General features: G+C 47.0%; 4 non-coding genes and 10 pseudogenes across 4 annotated transcripts; 1 reads left to right on the top strand and 13 right to left on the bottom strand.

The window, feature by feature from the left end:
* The first annotated feature begins 2,346 nt into the window (after positions 1 to 2,346).
* On the top strand, positions 2,347 to 2,465 carry LOC146523532 (5S ribosomal RNA; annotated as a pseudogene).
* Positions 2,466 to 4,263: 1,798 nt separating this feature from the next.
* LOC146523531 (5S ribosomal RNA) lies at positions 4,264 to 4,382 on the bottom strand (annotated as a pseudogene).
* A 390-nt stretch (positions 4,383 to 4,772) lies between these two features.
* LOC146523530 (5S ribosomal RNA) lies at positions 4,773 to 4,890 on the bottom strand (annotated as a pseudogene).
* Positions 4,891 to 5,280: 390 nt separating this feature from the next.
* Positions 5,281 to 5,399, bottom strand: LOC146523529 (5S ribosomal RNA). Its single transcript, XR_014873475.1, has one exon. It is a non-coding gene; the product is annotated as a 5S ribosomal RNA (ribosomal RNA).
* A 389-nt stretch (positions 5,400 to 5,788) lies between these two features.
* On the bottom strand, positions 5,789 to 5,907 carry LOC146523528 (5S ribosomal RNA; annotated as a pseudogene).
* Positions 5,908 to 6,297: 390 nt separating this feature from the next.
* Positions 6,298 to 6,416, bottom strand: LOC146523527 (5S ribosomal RNA; annotated as a pseudogene).
* Positions 6,417 to 6,806: 390 nt separating this feature from the next.
* Positions 6,807 to 6,925, bottom strand: LOC146523526 (5S ribosomal RNA; annotated as a pseudogene).
* A 390-nt stretch (positions 6,926 to 7,315) lies between these two features.
* LOC146523525 (5S ribosomal RNA) lies at positions 7,316 to 7,434 on the bottom strand (annotated as a pseudogene).
* A 390-nt stretch (positions 7,435 to 7,824) lies between these two features.
* LOC146523524 (5S ribosomal RNA) lies at positions 7,825 to 7,943 on the bottom strand (annotated as a pseudogene).
* Positions 7,944 to 8,333: 390 nt separating this feature from the next.
* Positions 8,334 to 8,452, bottom strand: LOC146523523 (5S ribosomal RNA). The gene has a single exon (XR_014873474.1). It is a non-coding gene; the product is annotated as a 5S ribosomal RNA (ribosomal RNA).
* Positions 8,453 to 8,842: 390 nt separating this feature from the next.
* On the bottom strand, positions 8,843 to 8,961 carry LOC146523522 (5S ribosomal RNA; annotated as a pseudogene).
* A 390-nt stretch (positions 8,962 to 9,351) lies between these two features.
* LOC146523521 (5S ribosomal RNA) lies at positions 9,352 to 9,470 on the bottom strand. Its single transcript, XR_014873473.1, has one exon. It is a non-coding gene; the product is annotated as a 5S ribosomal RNA (ribosomal RNA).
* Positions 9,471 to 9,860: 390 nt separating this feature from the next.
* On the bottom strand, positions 9,861 to 9,979 carry LOC146523520 (5S ribosomal RNA; annotated as a pseudogene).
* Positions 9,980 to 11,284: 1,305 nt separating this feature from the next.
* Positions 11,285 to 11,403, bottom strand: LOC146523519 (5S ribosomal RNA). The gene has a single exon (XR_014873498.1). It is a non-coding gene; the product is annotated as a 5S ribosomal RNA (ribosomal RNA).
* Positions 11,404 to 12,285: the final 882 nt, after the last annotated feature.

The following is a 12,285-nucleotide window of genomic DNA, read 5'->3' as shown; positions in this document are numbered from 1 at the left end:
GAAGCGATACTATACCACAGAGCGAGCGAACACCAAGTGACAGCGCCACCGACAAGACAGGAGGACATAAAAAGAGGAAAGAGAGAATCACTTAGTGAGACTCAGATGAACTAAACACAGAGAGTGTGGGACAGTGGGAGAACAAGAGCGACATGGAGACAAGACAGAGACTTGACATCCATAACCAGACATGACTAACTACATATAGGGGTGCTGGTGAGGACACACAGAGGTGACAAAACTCTGTGAAATAACAACTTGGATCAGGGCTCTGAAAACGTAACATAAGAATCAATAATTCCCCAAAGAGTGAACAAGACCAAACAATACAAAAAACATAACAACACTTCACTTCATCTTATTACAGTTTTTTCTGATTGCTTACAGTTTTTTCTGAATGCTTAAACCCTAACTGTGATTCTTATAGCACATTTTCTAAAACTATTAATACTTATAGCAAAACCACTCACTGAGTTTGCAAAACTAAAAGCACAAACACTGCTTTGCACTCAGTTTGCCATTTTGTAACACACACTTTGAAAACCTGTAGCTACAATCCACTGCACAGCACTCTTTTTGCAGAACTGTAAACACAACTCACTGCTTTACACTCAATTTCCAACTGATCAACACAAAAATAGCCAATAGTTACAAAAAATGTGCTTAAGCAATCAGAAAAAACTGTAAGCACATTTTTTGTAACTATTGGCTATTTTTGCAAAACTCTACACACAAATAAGAAAACCTGTCACCCAATTATCAAAACATTGTAGTTCTCTTGCAAAAGCGAACACAGCTAGATTAACTCTTCACACCTTTGTAAAAATGGTGTTTTCGTATCAAACAGTACACACAAGCCATCATCTACTAAGCACACAATGCGCCAACTGCACACTGATGGTATGAATACAAAACACATCTGGCTTTTGCTTTCTCTGTGCACAAGCTAGGCCATGTCAGTTTGAGCTCATACTTTTGTCATAGGTCTGTAAACATGGAGGGATCCAAACTTCAAGTACTGGTGTTTATTTACACACATCAAAACAAACACAAGTGTTTATTTCCAAGTATAGGATTATTTGCAATCGCCATATTGACTATATGGGTTTCTTGGTCTGCAGTGAACAGGCTTCCTCTGCCCCCAGCATCTGGTCATCTAGCAATTCTGTAAAGTAACAATTTCAGTATTTTTACATCTATGGTATTGTTGTGTTTCTCATTAGCATATGGCAGTGCTACAAATCTTAGTGCAAAGTGACTGTACTAACCGATTCTCATTTCAAAATGTCCTTATGATGCTTGCTACAGTGTAGCGGCTCGAGTTAGGCTGAACCCGTCGACCAGCTTCCCTCAGGGTCATTCCACGGTTGATTACATGGTCCACTATTGTAGCTCTGATGTCATCAGCAATTCTATTTCTTACTCTTCTTACCCTTCCTCTGCCCCCTCCTCGTCCTCTTCCCCCCTCCTCGTCCTCCTCTCCCCCCTCCTCTTCCTCCTCTTGTTCCTCCTTGTCCTTGTCGTCCTCTTCATCCTACTTCTTCACCTCCACGTCCTCTTCCTCGGCCTCCTCTACTTCTCACTCTTCCTGCTCCCTCCATTGTACTCCACACACAGAGCTTACCTGTATTATAGTGCTTGGGCTGATTGCAAAGTGAAGTAATTATCTAAAAAGGTTTTTACATGTGACAGTGTGCCAGACAGTTGGCAAAATAGTGTAAATAATAGCCATAAATGTGTATAGTTTTGCTAGGAGTGTGTTGATCATTTGGAAATTGAGTGTAAAGCAGTGAGTTGTGTTTACAGTTCTGCAAAAGGAGTGCTGTGCAGTGGATTGTAGCTACAGGTTTTCAAAGTGTGTGTTACAAAATGGCAAACTGAGTGCAAAGCAGTGTTTGTGCTTTTAGTTTTGCAAACTCAGTGAGTGGTTTTGCTATAAGTATTAATAGTTTTAGAAATTGTGCTATAAGAATCACAGTTAGGGTTTAAGCATTCAGAAAAAACTGTAAAAGACCCAAAGCAGCTGCCCATTAATGAGGGCACATTAACGACATTGCTTTTGGCTGTTTTCACCAATGTCTTGTTCTGCTGGCTGAGGCCACCTACAACACACAGGGCCAGTGCTGCTGGCCGAGGCTAACTACACCACACCAGGCCCTGTGCTGGTTCCTGAGGCTATCTTCAAAAATCCAGCGCCTGTGCTGCTGGATAAATGCTAAACTGAGTCTTTGGGTTAGGGTATTAGGCAAGCATGCAGGTAGGGTTATAGGATTGTGTTCGTAACTTCAGGTACTGGCCACCTCATCACTTGATTCCATAAATTGACACATTGTGCTGTGGATAGCAGCTTACGGCCATACCACCCTGAGCACGCCTGACCTCGTCTGATCTCGGAAGTTAAGCAGGGCTGGGCTTGGTTAGTACTTGGATGTGAGACTGCCTGGGAATACCTGGTGCTGTAAGCCTTTCCTTTTCATGTCATTGAACTGCTTTTGAAGTACCTGAAGTTACGAACACAGACCCTAACCCATTTATCCAGCAGCACAGGCCCTGGATTTTTGAAGATGGCCTCAGGAACCAGCACAGGGCCTGGTGTGGTGTAGTTAGCCTCGGCCAGCAGCACTGGCCCTGGTGTGTTGTAGGTGGCCTCAGCCAGCAGAACAAGACATTGGTGAAAACAGGCAGAAACAATGTCGTTAATGTGCCCTCATTAATGGGCAGCTGCTTTGGGTCTTTTAATACACCCCTTCTCTGGATCAAAAGCAGTTCAATGACATGAAAATGGAAGGCTTACAGCACCAGGTATTCCCAGGCAGTCTCCCATCCAAGTACTAACAAAGCCCAGCCCTGCTTAGCTTCCGAGATCAGGGCGGTATGGCCGTAAGCTGCTGCCCACAGCACAATGTGTCAATTTATGGAATCAAGTGATGAGGTGGCCAGTACCTGAAGTTACGAACACAATCCTATAACCCTACCTGCATGCTTGCCTAATACCCTAACCCAAAGACTCAGTTTAGCATTTATCCAGCAGCACAGGCCCTGGATTTTTGAAGATGGCCTCAGGAACCAGCACAGGGCCTGGTGTGGTGTAGTTAGCCTCGGCCAGCAGCACTGGCCCTGGTGTGTTGTAGGTGGCCTCAGCCAGCAGAACAAGACATTGGTGAAAACAGGCAGAAACAATGTCGTTAATGTGCCCTCATTAATGGGCAGCTGCTTTGGGTCTTTTAATACAGCCCTTCTCTGGATCAAAAGCAGTTCAATGACATGAAAATGGAAGGCTTACAGCACCAGGTATTCCCAGGCAGTCTCCCATCCAAGTACTAACAAAGCCCAGCCCTGCTTAGCTTCCGAGATCAGGGCGGTATGGCCGTAAGCTGCTGCCCACAGCACAATGTGTCAATTTATGGAATCAAGTGATGAGGTGGCCAGTACCTGAAGTTACGAACACAATCCTATAACCCTACCTGCATGCTTGCCTAATACCCTAACCCAAAGACTCAGTTTAGCATTTATCCAGCAGCACAGGCCCTGGATGTTTGAAGATGGCCTCAGGAACCAGCACAGGGCCTGGTGTGGTGTAGTTAGCCTCGGCAAGCAGCACTGGCCCTGGTGTGTTGTAGGTGGCCTCAGCCAGCAGAACAAGACATTGGTGAAAACAGCCAAAAGCAATGTCGTTAATGTGCCCTCATTAATGGGCAGCTGCTTTGGGTCTTTTAATACACCCCTTTTCTGGATCAAAAGCAGTTCAATGACATGAAAAAGAAAGGCTTACAGCACCAGGTAGTCTCCCATCCAAGTACTAACCAAGCCCAGCCCTGCTTAGCTTCCGAGATCAGACGAGGTCAGGCGTGCTCAGGGTGGTACGGCCGTAAGGTGCTGCCCTCAGCACAATGTGTCAATTTATGGAATCAAGTGATGAGGTGGCCAGTACCTGAAGTTACGAACACAATCCTATAACCCTACCTGCATGCTTGCCTAATACCCTAACCCAAAGACTCAGTTTAGCATTTATCCAGCAGCACAGGCCCTGGATTTTTGAAGATGGCCTCAGGAACCAGCACAGGGCCTGGTGTGGTGTAGTTAGCCTCGGCCAGCAGCACTGGCCTTGTGTGTTGTAGGTGGCCTCAGCCAGCAGAACAAGACATTGGTGAAAATAGCCAAAAGCAATTTCGTTAATGTGCCCTAATTAATGGGCAGCTGCTTTGGGTCTTTTAATACACCCCTTCTCTGGATCAAAAGCAGTTCAATGACATGAAAATAAAAGGCTTACAGCACCAGGTACTGCCAGGCAGTCTCCCATGCAAGTACTAACCAAGCCCAGCCCTGCTAAGCTTCCGAGATCAGACGAGGTCAGGCGTGCTCAGGGTGGTATGGCCGTAAGCTACTGCCCACAGCACAATGTGTCAATTTATGGAATCAAGTTATAAGGTGGCCAGTACCTGAAGTTACGAACACAATCCTATAACCCTACCTGCATGTTTGCCTAATACCCGAACCCAAAGACTCAGTTTAGCATTTATCCAGCAGCACAGGCCCTGGATTTTTGAAGATGGCCTCAGGAACCAGCACAGGGCCTGGTGTGGTGTAGTTAGCCTCGGCCAGCAGCACTGGCCCTGGTGTGTTGTAGGTGGCCTCAGCCAGCAGAACAAGACATTGGTGAAAACAGCCAAAAGCAATGTCGTTAATGTGCCCTCATTAATGGGCAGCTGCTTTGGGTCTTTTAATACACCCCTTCTCTGGATCAAAAGCAGTTCAATGACATGAAAAGGAAAGGCTTACAGCACCAAGTATTCCCAGGCAGTCTTCATCCAAGTACTAACCAAGCCCAACCCTGCTTAGCTTCCGAGATCAGACGAGGTCAGGCGTGCTCAGGGTGGTATGGCCGTAAGCTTCTGCCCACAGCACAATGTGCCAATTTATGGAATCAAGTGATGAGGTGGCCAGTACCTGAAGTTACGAACACAATCCTATAACCCTACCTGCATGCTTTCCTAATACCCTAACCCAAAGACTCAGTTTAGCATTTATCCAGCAGCACAGGCCCTGGATTTTTGAAGATGGCCTCAGGAACCAGCACAGGGCCTGGTGTGGTGTAGTTAGCCTCAGCCAGCAGCACTGGCCCTGGTGTGTTGTAGGTGGCCTCAGCCAGCAGAACAAGACATTGGTGAAAACAGCCAAAAGCAATGTCGTTAATGTGCCCTCATTAATGGGCAGCTGCTTTGGGTCTTTTAATAAACCCCTTCTCTGGATCAAAAGCAGTTCAATGACATGAAAATTAAAGGCTTACAGCACCAGGTATTCCCAGGCAGTCTCCCATCCAAGTACTAACCAAGCCCAGCCCTGCTTAGCTTCCGAGATCAGACGAGGTCAGGCGTGCTCAGGGTGGTATGGCCGTAAGCTGCTGCCCACAGCACAATGTGCCAATTTATGGAATCAAGTGATGAGGTGGCCAGTACCTGAAGTTACGAACACAATCCTATAACCCTACCTGCATGCTTGCCTAATACCCTAACCCAAAGACTCAGTTTAGCATTTATCCAGCAGCACAGGCCCTGGATTTTTGAAGATGGCCTCAGGAACCAGCACAGGGCCTGGTGTGGTGTAGTTAGCCTCGGCCAGCAGCACTGGCCCTGTGTGTTGTAGGTGGCCTCAGCCAGCAGAACAAGACATTGGTGAAAACAGCCAAAAGCAATGTCGTTAATGTGCCCTCATTAATGGGCAGCTGCTTTGGGTCTTTTAATACAGCCCTTCTCTGGATCAAAAGCAGTTCAATGACATGAAAATGGAAGGCTTACAGCATCAGGTATTCCCAGGCAGTCTCCCATCCAAGTACTAACAAAGCCCAGCCCTGCTTAGCTTCCGAGATCAGACGAGGTCAGGCGTGCTCAGGGTGGTATGGCCGTAAGCTGCTGCCCACAGAACAACGTGTCAATTTATGGAATCAAGTGATTAGGTGGCCAGTACCTGAAGTTACGAACACAATCCTATAACCCTACCTGCATGCTTGCCTAATACCCTAACCCAAAGACTCAGTTTAGCATTTATCCAGCAGCACAGGCCCTGGATGTTTGAAGATGGCCTCAGGAACCAGCACAGGGCCTGGTGTGGTGTAGTTAGCCTCGGCAAGCAGCACTGGCCCTGGTGTGTTGTAGGTGGCCTCAGCCAGCAGAACAAGACATTGGTGAAAACAGCCAAAAGCAATGTCGTTAATGTGCCCTCATTAATGGGCAGCTGCTTTGGGTCTTTTAATACACCCCTTCTCTGGATCAAAAGCAGTTCAATGACATGAAAATTAAAGGCTTACCGCACCAGGTAGTCCCAGGCAGTCTCCCATCCAAGTACTAACCAAGCCCAGCCCTGCTTAGCTTCCGAGATCAGACGAGGTCAGGCGTGCTCAGGGTGGTATGGCCGTAAGCTGCTGCCCACAGCACAATGTGTCAATTTATGGAATCAAGCGATGAGGTGGCCAGTACCTGAAGTTACGAACACAATCCTATAACCCTACCTGCATGCTTGCCTAATACCCTAACCCAAAGACTCAGTTTAGCATTTATCCAGCAGCACAGGCCCTGGATTTTTGAAGATGGCCTCAGGAACCAGCACAGGGCCTGGTGCTGTGTAGTTAGCCTCGGCCAGCAGCACTGGCCCTGGTGTGTTGTAGTTGGCCTCAGCCAGCAGAACAAGACATTGGTGAAAACAGCCAAAAGCAATGTCGTTAATGTGCCCTCATTAATGGGCAGCTGCTTTAGGTCTTTTAATACACCCCTTCTCTGGATCAAAAGCAGTTCAATGACATGAAAATTAAAGGCTTACAGCACCAGGTATTCCCAGGCAGTCTCCCATCCAAGTACTAACCAAGCCCAGCCCTGCTTAGCTTCCGAGGTCAGACGAGGTCAGGCGTGCTCAGGGTGGTATGGCCGTAAGCTGCTGCCCACAGCACAATGTGCCAATTTATGGAATCAAGTGATGAGGTGGCCAGTACCTGAAGTTACGAACACAATCCTATAACCCTACCTGCATGCTTGCCTAATACCCTAACCCAAAGACTCAGTTTAGCATTTATCCAGCAGCACAGGCCCTGGATTTTTGAAGATGGCCTCAGGAACCAGCACAGGGCCTGGTGTGGTGTAGTTAGCCTCGGCCAGCAGCACTGGCCCTGGTGTGTTGTAGGTGGCCTCAGCCAGCAGAATAAGACATTGGTGAAAACAGCCAAAAGCAATGTCGTTAATGTGCCCTCATTAATGGGCAGCTGCTTTGGGTCTTTTAATACACCCCTTCTCTGGATCAAAAGCAGTTCAATGACATGAAAATTAAAAGCTTACAGCACCAGGTATTCCCAGGCAGTCTCCCATCCAAGTACTAACCAAGCCCAGCCCTGCTTAACTTCCAAGATCAGACGAGGTCAGGCGTGCTCAGGGTGGTATGGCCGTAAGCTGCTGCCCACAGCACAATGTGTCAATTTATGGAATCAAGTGATGAGGTGGCCAGTACCTGAAGTTACGAACACAATCCTATAACCCTACCTGCATGCTTGCCTAATACCCTAACCCAAAGACTCAGTTTAGCATTTATCCAGCAGCACAGGCCCTGGATTTTTGAAGATGGCCTCAGGAACCAGCACAGGGCCTGGTGTGGTGTAGTTAGCCTCGGCCAGCAGCACTGGCGCTGGTGTGTTGTAGGTGGCCTCAGCCAGCAGAACAAGACATTGGTGAAAACAGCCAAAAGCAATGTCGTTAATGTGCCCTCATTAATGGGCAGCTGCTTTGGGTCTTTTAATACACCCCTTCTCTGGATCAAAAGCAGTTCAATGACATGAAAATGAAAGGCTTACAGCACCAGGTATTCCCAGGCTGTCTCCCATCCAAGTACTAACCAAGCCCAGTCCTGCTTAGCTTCCGAGATCAGACGAGGACAGGCGTGCTCAGGGTGGTATGGCCGTAAGCTGCTGCCCACAGCACAATGTGTCAATTTATGGAATCAAGCGATGAGGTGGCTAGTACCTGAAGTTACGAACACAATCCTATAACCCTACCTGCATGCTTGCCTAATACCCTAAACCAAAGACTCAGTTTAGCATTTATCCAGCAGCACAGGCCCTGGATTTTTGAAGATGGCCTCAGGAACCAGCACAGGGCCTGATGTGGTTTAGTTAGCCTCGGCCAGCAGCACTGGCCCTGGTGTGTTGTGGGTGGCCTCAGCCAGCAGAACAAGACATTGGTGAAAACAGCCAAAAGCAATGTCGTTAATGTGCCCTCATTAATGGGCAGCTGCTTTGGGTCTTTTAATACACCCCTTCTCTGGATCAAAAGCAGTTCAATGACATGAAAATGAAAGGCTTACAGCACCAGGTATTCCCAGGCAGTCTCCCATCCAAGTACTAACCAAGCCCAGCCCTGCTTAGCTTCCGAGATCAGACGAGGTCAGGCGTGCTCAGGGTGGTATGGCCGTAAGCTGCTGCCCTCAGCACAATGTGTCAATTTATGGAATCAAGTGATGAGGTGGAAAGTACCTGAAGTTACAAACACAATCCTATAACCCTACCTGCATGCTTGCCTAATACCCTAACCCAAAGACTCAGTTTAGCCTTTATCCAGCAGCACGGGCCCTGGATTTTTAAAGATGGCCTCAGGAACCAGCACAGGGCCTGGTCTGGTGTAGTTATCCTCGGCCAGCAGCACTGGCCCTGGTGTGTTGTAGGTGGCCTCAGCCAGCAGAACAAGACATTGGTGAAAACAGCCAAAAGCAATGTCGTTAATGTGCCCTCATTAATGGGCAGCTGCTTTGGGTCTTTTAATTCACCCCTTCTCTGGATCAAAAGCAGTTCAATGACATGAAAATAAAAGGCTTACAGCACCAGGTATTCCCAGGCAGTCTCCCATCCAAGTACTGACCAAGCCCAGCCCTGCTTAGCTTCCGAGATCAGACGAGGTCAGGCGTGCTCAGGGTGGTATGGCCGTAAGCTGCTACGCATAGGAGAATGTGTCAATTTATGGAATCAAGTGATGAGGTGGCCAGTACCTGAAGTTATGAACACAATCCTATAACCCTACCTGCATGCTTGCCTAATACCCTAACCCAAACACTCAGTTTAGCATTTATCCAGCAGCACAGGCCCTGGATTTTTGAAGATGGCCTCAGGAACCAGCACAGGGCCTGATGTGGTTTAGTTAGCCTCGGCCAGCAGTACTGGCCCTGGTGTGTTGTGGGTGGCCTCAGCCAGCAGAACAAGACATTGGTGAAAACAGCCAAAAGCAATGTCGTTAATGTGCCCTCATTAATGGGCAGCTGCTTTGGGTCTTTTAATACACCCCTTCTCTGGATCAAAAGCAGTTCAATGACATGAAAATGAAAGGCTTACAGCACCAGGTATTCCCAGGCAGTCTCCCATCCAAGTACTAACCAAGCCCAGCCCTGCTTAGCTTCCGAGATCAGACGAGGTCAGGCGTGCTCAGGGTGGTATGGCCGTAAGCTGCTGCCCTCAGCACAATGTGTCAATTAATGGAATCAAGTGAGGAGGTGGCCAGTACCTGAAGTTACGAACACAATCCTATAACCCTACCTGCATGCTTGCCTAATACACTAACCCAAAGACTCAGTTTAGCATTTATCCAGCAGCACAGGCCCTGGATTTTTGAAGATGGCCTGAGGAACCAGCACAGGGCCTGGTGTGGTGTAGTTAGCCTCGGCCAGCAGCACTGGCCCTGGTGTGTTGTAGGTGGCCTCAGCCAGCAGAACTAGACATTGGTGAAAACAGGCAAAAGCAATGTCGTTAATGTGCCCTCATTAATGGGCAGCTGCTTTGGGTCTATTAATACAGCCCTTCTCTGGATCAAAAGCAGTTCAATGACATGAAAATGAAAGGCTTACAGCACCAGGTATTCCCAGGCAGTCTCCCATCCAAGTACTAAGCAAGCCCAGCCCTGCTTAGCTTCCGAGATCAGATGAGGACAGGCGTGCTCAGGGTGGTATGGCCGTAAGCTGCTGTCCACAGCACAATGTGTCAATTTATGGAATCAAGCGATGAGGTGGCCAGTACCTGAAGTTACGAACACAATCCTATAACCCTACCTGCATGCTTGCCTAATACCATAACCCAAAGACTCATGCTGTGTCCCATTTCAGGGTATGCACGCTTGAAGTACGCATTTTAAGTGTGGTTACGTCACCGCCACGCGACGACGGCTGTCCCAATTCGAAGTGTACTTCAAATGCATACTCCAAATGCGCCGTCAATTTCCCCAAATATCAAGCGTGGTCCGGTGCACGCTTCGTGGTCCCATATATCCCACAATTCATAGCGCGACGGTGGGTGTGGATAATTTTGCCGCAAAATACGGCAGAAGGGAGCGGCCGAAGAGTGAACAGTCAAAAGTAAGTACTGAACATTACGTCACTTAATTATGTGCGAATGTTTAATAACGAAGAACATTAAAACATTACTATTGGCCACATGTCGGCAAAGTTGTGTGACATTAGTGATGTTTGTACTTACAGCGTTAACTTGGTTTTAAAGCATATATATATATATATATATATATAATATATATATATATATATATATATATATATATATATATATATATCATAATAATCTGACAATAATATAATATTGGCAATAATATATTTACATTACCACAGTGAGATGACTTTAGTCTCATGAACAACAAGAGCTAATTGTTATTTACTAACTAATCTTAAATGACTGTTCAGTACAGAAATGAAGCCCAACAATCATGTTTTACAGTCCTGTGGTTTCAGCCCCAGATACTCAACTAATCAAAGTGATGTCATGACAAAACATTTTTCCCCTTCATTTCTGTCAAACAAAGCTGTATGTAACGTTTCTCGCTGTTAGTATCATGGTTGCTAGGCAACCTGAACAGCGCAAGGAAGGGCTAGACCGTCCCATTTCACAAGCCTCTCACTTCCGCACTTCTCGTACTTATAGTACGCACCGTACGTAGTACGCGTAGTGCGCGTACTTCAAGCATGCAGACCCTGAAATGGGACACAGCTTCAGTTTAGCATTTATCCAGTAGCACAGACCCTGGATTTTTGAAGATGGCCTCAGGAACCAGCACAGGGCCTTGTGTGGTGTAGTTAGCCTCGGCCAGCAGCACTGGCCCTGGTGTGTTGTAGGTGGCCTCAGCCAGCAGAACAAGACATTGGTGAAAACAGCCAAAAGCAATGTCGTTAATGTGCCCTCATTAATGGGCAGCTGCTTTGGGTCTTTTAATACACCCCTTCTCTGGATCAAAAGCAGTTCAATGACATGAAAATGAAAGGCTTACAGCACCAGGTATTCCCAGGAAGTCTCCCATCCAAGTACTAACCAAGCCCAGCCCTGCTTAGCTTCCGAGATCAGACGAGGTCAGGCGTGCTCAGGGTGGTATGGCCGTAAGCTGCTGGCCACAGCACAATGTGTCAATTTATGGAATCAAGTGATGAGGTGGCCAGTACCTGAAGTTACGAACACAATCCTATAACCCTACGTGCATGCTTGCCTAATACCCTAACCCAAAGACTCAGTTTAGCATTTATCCAGCAGCACAGGCCCTGGATTTTTGAAGATGGCCTCAGGAACCAGCACAGGGCCTGGTGTGGTGTAGTTAGCCTTGGCCAGCAGCACTGGCCCTGGTGTGTTGTAGGTGGCCTCAGACAGCAGAACAAGACATTGGTGAAAACTGCCAAAAGCAATGTCGTTAATGTGCCCTCATTAATGGGCAGCTGCTTTGGGTCTTTTACAGTTTTTTCTGATTGCTTAAGCACATTTTTTGTAACTATTGGCTATTTTTGCAAAACTCTACACACAAATAAGAAAACCTGTCACCCAATTATGAAAACATTGTAGTTCTCTTGCAAAAGCGAACACAGCTAGATTAACTCTTCACACCTTCGTAAAAATGGTGTTTTCGTATCAAACAGTACACACAAGCCATCATCTACTAAGCACACAATGCGCCAACTGCACACTGATGGTATGAATACAAAACACATCTGGCTTTTGCTTTCTCTGTGTACAGATGTCAATTGAACATTCTGCCTCTGCCCCCAACATCTGGACGTCTAGCAATTCTGTAAAGTAACAATTTCAGTATTCTTGCATGTATGGTACTGTTGTGTTTCTCATTAGAGTATGGCAGTGCTACAAAGTACTTACCGATTCTCATTTCGAAATGTCCTAATGATGCTTGCCACAGTGTAGTGGCTCAGTTTAGGCTGAACCCGTTGGCCAGCTTCCCTCAGGGTCATCCCATGGTTGATGACATGGTCCACTATTGTAGC

Source organism: Neolamprologus multifasciatus, chromosome 3 (genome assembly GCF_963576455.1).
Source record: "Neolamprologus multifasciatus chromosome 3, fNeoMul1.2, whole genome shotgun sequence".
NCBI lineage: Eukaryota > Metazoa > Chordata > Actinopteri > Cichliformes > Cichlidae > Neolamprologus > Neolamprologus multifasciatus.
This window is presented reverse-complemented; position numbering and strand designations above follow the sequence as displayed.